General features: G+C 37.3%; 1 non-coding gene across 1 annotated transcript; it reads right to left on the bottom strand.

The window, feature by feature from the left end:
• Window positions 1-2662: 2662 nt before the first annotated feature.
• LOC136511380 (small nucleolar RNA R71) lies at window positions 2663-2771 on the bottom strand. The gene has a single exon (XR_010772689.1). It is a non-coding gene; the product is annotated as a small nucleolar RNA R71 (small nucleolar RNA).
• Between the last annotated feature and the right edge of the window lie 4066 nt (window positions 2772-6837).

The raw sequence follows: 6837 nt of genomic DNA, 5'->3' as shown, positions 1-6837 counted from the left end.
CCTATCTGGAGGACTTAAAAATCTAAACCCTCACTGTGAGGTAATATTGGTAGTTATCCATATTTATTTTCAGTATTGCATGAATTGTTATTACTTTAGCATATGTACTTTTCTACATTAGCATTGTATTAGTTAAAAATATATGCATACATCTAGTTATATTTCATATAAAGAAAAATAAAAAGTTTTTATTACTGTAGATCATCATCGCATAAGAAAATAAAATAAAAATATTATTGCATCCTTAAGCCCCATGTGAATAATTTTCACGGCATAACAAGCCCAAGGAATATTCACCATGATGGCATAAAAATAATATATATATATATATATATATATATATATATATATATATATATATATATACTATGCCTACATATTTTCTTTCTTGCATATAAAAATAGAAAATCCAAAAATATTAGATAGGCATCCTGTTAAAATTTTTGCAATTAGAAAATCTATCTAAACCCACAAGAACAAATCTCTAAATGGCTGACCGTTAACCCCTTATCTTAATCGAGTCACAAGTTTGTTCTTGTTGGAGTATTTTGTAGGATGATTCACATGATCAAGAGCAAGTTCACTCGGTTGTCTTTATCTCACTCCACTTGTGGATGAGAAGGACATACGCCGACAAACCCAATCTAATAAAGATCAATCAACATCCAACAATAGACCACAGCAACATCCAGCTTGGGGGAGGAGCATCCCCCGTATATCTAGCTAAGTATTTCCTTCCTTTAGTTTTACTATTAGTAAGTTTGCTTTATATTAGCTAAAGAAATAAAAAGATGCATAACAAAATAAAAATTTATCTTAGTTAATTAATTATATATATAAATATTATTAAGGTGTGATCTTAAATCTTGAAAATAAAATAAAAGGTGTATGTCTAGTTTTCTGTTTTTAAGAGCTGAATAAATGGACTCTGAAGATAATCTTTTACAATGGAAATGATAAATAATTGTTATGTCGTAATTCCTTTAAAGTACATAGTTTTCAGCCTTAAATTCTCCTAAGTTTTATATAAGACTATTTTGATATAGGAATTTACTCTGAACTTGAAACTCATGGGTAGCATATGCTTGATCTAAGTCTAGGTAATTGACGAATATGATATGAGAAAGTCTGAGCTGTTGTTTATCTTATTTCAAGTAATACTAGAGTTTCGGAGATTTATCTTTTGAAAATATAAAAATGCTTCATGATGAGTTCCATGTATGACAAAGCTTGAATTCCTACCAGAGCCATAAATAATATTTAGACTAGGAAAACTTTCACTCATATATGCTGCTTGCTTTTACATTGAGTTTAGTCAAGCCTTGTTGACCCTTATGAGAGGTTTGTCATGCTCTTAAAATCAAGATCACATACACACCACCCACATATGCACTACTCCTACTCTAGGGGTAGGCACAAAAATATGCCATTCTATTTAAATCCACTCAAAAATGTTTTACTCCTACATTGGAAGTGAACACCAAAAATATACCTTATAGGATATCCCCAAATAAATGCTCCAAAGTTCTTGTTGCTATCTCTCAAAAGTTTTTTTTACAGAAAAGAGACATGGGGCTATGCAAAAGTTATTCATAAAAAAGAAAGAGTATTAAAAAAATGGACAAGTGTCCGAGATATCTAAAACAATGGGTACTCAGATGCCCGCCTGAAAAAAAGAGATGAATAAGATAGCCCATGTTTTCTTGCAAGGTTATGTTTCCAAATTCTAGAAAAAAAGATGAGTTTTCAAGGAGCAAATTAGAATTAGGTTAGCCACCATATATACACCATACATCCACACACATGCACATCTTGATTTGATTGTATGACTTAACTCTCTTTGGATCCGAGGTTTGACTTTACAATATATGTATTACAAGTATGCTCTTTCATGCTTTTTCCACTCCTATGAGCTCCATATAAGCTTTAGTTGTAGGAAAAGAAAGGCATAACATCACAACTGCCTTTGGTGAGGATCCATAAATAGCACATATATTGAGAGACTTGAGAGTGTCATACAATGGAAGCTCTGAGTTTTATTTTGAAAACTTATAAAAACTCTAGAATACTGGTTGAGCAAAGAACTTGAGACATAGTGCTTGACTTGATTGTTCTGTCTTTCAATTGCTCAAGACCCAAGTGAAGGCTAAGAAGCCCCATGGTTGAAGGTAATATGGGTGAGTTTGAAAGTCAGATCGGTTTATTCTAATCCTGAGGAGAATTCTTGTTTGAACGCATGTGTACTTTTGAGGAGTGAAAGCATTGAAGCAACTCATGATCCAATTTTTGCTAAGTTTAATTTTGCTAAGGGACTAACAAAGGTTAAACTTGGGGAAGCTTGTTGATGGTAGTTAACAACCATTATAAACCATCAATATAACATGATTTGAGCTCAAGCCAGCTCTCATCAATATGGTGCAAGCTAGCCAGATTTGTGGAAAGGCACACAAAGATGCGAGTGCACATCTCCAACACTTCATGGAGATCTGTAGCACTTTCACCATCAAAGGAGGGACCTAAGATGCCATACTACTTCGTCTCTTCCCATTCTCACTTTTGGGGAAGGCGAAGCAGTGGTCCTACGCCAACAAAGATAGAAATTCTAAATGGGATAACTGCTTCACTGCCTTTATAGCAAAGTTCTTTTCCACAAGCAAGACCAATACTCTGCATGGGAGAATCTCAAGCTTTCAACAGCAACATAATGAATCTATCCTTGAGGCATGGGAACTCTTTTAAGACTATATATCAGAATGTCCTCATCACGGGATGGAAAATTGGCTACTTATCTAGACATTCTACCATAGGTTGACCAACAGTACCCATGAGACTATGGATGCTGCTGCTGGAGGTGCTTTCCTATTACTCACACTTCTAGGTGCAACAGCTCTCATGGAGAAGATGGCCTCCAATCAAGGCTAGAATGATGAACGAGTCTAGACCCGCAACAGAGGTGGAGGTATGCATCAATTCAAAGAGGTAGACATGTTGTCTGCCAAGATGGACCAGCTAATGAAGAAGCTTGAAGACCGAGCTAATGAGAAGAAAGAAGTCATACACATTCATGATTCCTCCATGACATGTGAAGAGTGTGGAAACACTAGGCATTCAGGGAACAACTGCCCTGAAACCCATGATGATGTGAACTTTATCAACAACAACTACTATCGTCCTTAACAAAATCAAGGATGGAACCAGCAATAGAGGCTGAACTACCAAATAACTACCAAGGTAACCCTCAAGGTAACAATTATAATAACTTCAATCAACCACCCTTGAGAGAATTAATTGCTAGCCAATCTAGACTCATGCAAGGATTATCTAAGAAGGTAGCTACCAATGATAAAATTTTAGACTATATAAGTAATAGAATGGATAGCTTTGCTTCTACCATTAAGAACCATCATAGCTTTAATAAAATGATAGAATCACAAATAGCTCAGTTGGCGGCTGGTGTTCCTCCATTCGACAAAGGTAAGATTCTAGGGCAACCGAAAGATCTAGAAACTACAAATCTTGTCGATATTCACAATGCAGCTTACTACTACACGGAGCCATCGACGGGAAGGTGGATAGATTATTCACTACCCAACAAGAAAGGTGATCCTAGGAGACCTGTCATCCCCATCACCATTTGATCTCACATCTTCTAGGAAGCTGTCTGTGACTTCAAAGCAAGTGTTAACATCATGCCAAAGGTAATCTATGAGAAAATCTTAGGAGATCCTTTGTTGTACATAAATATGCATTTGCAGCTTGTAGATCAGTCACTCTGTTACCCCAAGGGAGTTCTTGAAGACGCCATCATTCGAGTGGGACAATCATACATTCCCATAGACTTTGTGGTTTTGGAAACAGGTGAAGATGAAAGGGCATCCATCATCTTGGGCCAACCTTTCCTAAAGCACTGCAATGGCCATCATCTACGCGGATAGTGCCAAGATCTGCTTCACAATCTAGGACAGGCAAGAGAAGTTTTCTTTCAAGAAATGTATCCTGCAATCTCTTGGACATCCACAGATATCATACCCATCCGAAGAGACAATAGTGACTAAGAAGAAGAAGAATAGAAGAAGAAGGAAGAACAAGGTCAGGCAGCCATAAGAAGAATCAGTCAACATGATCAACACACTCAGATCAGAGTATGACCACCTCCTTGCTTCACCATTCCTTGCCAAGAAGGATGATCCTGGTGTACCAACGATTGAGTGTACCACTGGACAAAGAATCTTCCACAAGACCTTCTATGACATTAGATCGGGTGTCAACATAATGTCTAAGGTAACATATGAATATTTATTTAGTAACAAACCCTTGTACCCTACATATATGTAGTTGCAGATGGTAGACCAATCAATCCAATTCCTACAAGGAATAGCAAAGGACATTATGGTAAGAATACACGACCACTTTGCCCTTGCCGACTTCATGGTTTTAGACATGGGAGAAGAAGAAGGCAATACACCCATCATCCTAGGAAGACCATTCCTCAACACCACCAACGCAATCATCTATGTCAAATCTGGACAAGTCCACTTCCAATTCCCTAGAGAAAAGGTACATTGTTATTTTAATAGTTATACTACTTCTGAGCAGCCGAAGAAGAATCGCTCTAGGAGGAGATGTTGATCATCTCGACATCAAGGGAACCAACCTCTGTTGAATGAATGGGAGGAAGATGAACAACCTGAAGAATTTGTGAAAGTTCTTGTCATGAAGTGAGTGCCTCCATCACTAATCACCATTCTTGGAACTTCGAATCGTGGAAATATTGTCTCTTCAAACATCTTTTTGGAGTTCTTAGCATTAGCAGCTCTACATGGCATAGCTTCAACCCACTTGGAGACATAGTCAACTGCCACCAAGATGTATTCATAGATCTTCAACTTTGGAAATGGTCGCATGTAGTCGATTCCCCAGATATCGAAGAGCTCGATCTGGAGGTTATTGGTGAGTGGCATGGCATCTCTTGAATTGATATTCCCGTGCCTCTAACACACTCCGCACCTCCAAATGAAGTCCTTCGTATCTTCATACATGGTTAGCTAAAAGAATCCACTTTGCTAGATCTTCGAATGAGTGCGGAATGCGCCATAATGTCCTCCATATGGTGATGAATGGCATCGTTCAATGACCTTGATGCCTTCTTCCATCGGTACACACCTTCTGAGTAGGCCATCAGAGCAGACTCTGAAGAGGTACGGTTCATCCCATATGTGGAGGCAACTTTTGTAGATGAACTTCCTTTTGTTCTCTCCTGGTGGTACATAACCTATAGCCATAAAGTTGATAATATTTGCATACCAGGGGTTGGATTTTGTGACCTTAAAGAGCATGTCATCCCACAACGAATCATTGATGGGTAGTTCCTATGAATTTTCAAACTGCATTCTGGACAAGTGATCGACAATATAATTTTCTACTCCCTTTTTATCTTTTATTTCTAAGTCAAATTCTTGGAGTAACAAAATCCATGTTATAAGTCGAGGTTTAGCATCTTTTTTAGTGAGCAGGTATTTCAAAGCAGCATGATAAGTGTAAACAATCACCTTAGCTCCTACTAAGTAAAATCTAAACTTGTCGATAGCAAAAACAACAACCAGTAGTTCCTTTTCAGTTGTTGCATAATTAAGTTGAGGTCTGGTCAGAGTATTGCTAGCATAAGCAATTGCATGATGCTTTTTATCTTTCGTTTGACCCAATACTGCCCCCACAGCATAATCACTAGCATCACACATAATTTCAAAAGATAGCGACCAATTAGGGGGTTGAATGATTGGTGCAGAGATGAGTGCTTTCTTAAGAATGTTAAAAGATTTTAAGCATGCATCATTAAATTCAAAGGGAACATCCTTAGCCAAAAGATTTGTTAATGGTCTAGCAATATGTGAAAAATCTTTTATGAAGCGGCGGTAAAACCCTACATGGCCAAGAAAACTACGAATCCCTCTGATATTTATAGGAGGAGCTAAATGTTCGATTACTTCAATTTTAGCTCTATCTACCTGAATCCCTCTTTCGGACACCATGTGTCCAAGCACCATGCCTTCTCTAAACATGAAACGACATTTTTCTGAATTAAGGACTAAGTGTTTTTCTTCACATCTTTGCAAAACTTTATCTAAATTTTCAAGATAATCATCAAAAGTTTTTCCATAATTAGAAAAATCATCCATGAAAACTTCTATGATTTCTTCAATCATATCAGAAATATAGACATCATGCATCTTTGAAAAGAAGCTAGAGCATTTCATAATCCAAAAGACATTCTACGATAAGCATAAGTTCCATATGGACATGTAAAAGTAGTTTTGCTTTGGTCATCTGGATGGATCAGTATCTGATCATAACCTGAATACCCATCAAGGAAACAGAAGGAGTGATTTCATCAATGAAGGGCAACAGAAAGTGATCTTTCTTTGTTGCCTTGTTAAGTTTTCGGTAATCTATACACATCCGCCACCCAATGACGGTTCTTTGGGGGATTAATTTATTTTTTTCATTTTTAACAACAGTCATGCCTCCCTTTTTAGGCACAACTTGCATAGGGCTTACCTACTCACTATGCGGCATAGGATAGATTATCCCAGCATGCAGGAGTTTTAAAACCTCTTTCTTAACAACCTCTCTCATCGCATTATTAAGCCTACACTGTGGCTCCCTAGAAGGTATAGAATCAAGATCTATAGGGATGCGATGAGTGCAAAGAGCATGGCTAATTCCCTTAAAGTCTTGGAGCGAGTAGCCAAAAGCAAAACGATGGTGGGCTTAGGGATTCTTCCTGAGAAAGTTTATCACTTATGATCACAGGAGAATCTTGATTATTATTAAGAAAAG

The sequence above is a fragment of the Miscanthus floridulus genome, chromosome 1 (genome assembly GCF_019320115.1).
Source record: "Miscanthus floridulus cultivar M001 chromosome 1, ASM1932011v1, whole genome shotgun sequence".
Taxonomy (NCBI): domain Eukaryota; kingdom Viridiplantae; phylum Streptophyta; class Magnoliopsida; order Poales; family Poaceae; genus Miscanthus; species Miscanthus floridulus.
Note: the sequence above shows the minus strand (reverse complement) of the source record. Positions and strands in the feature narration are given on the sequence as shown.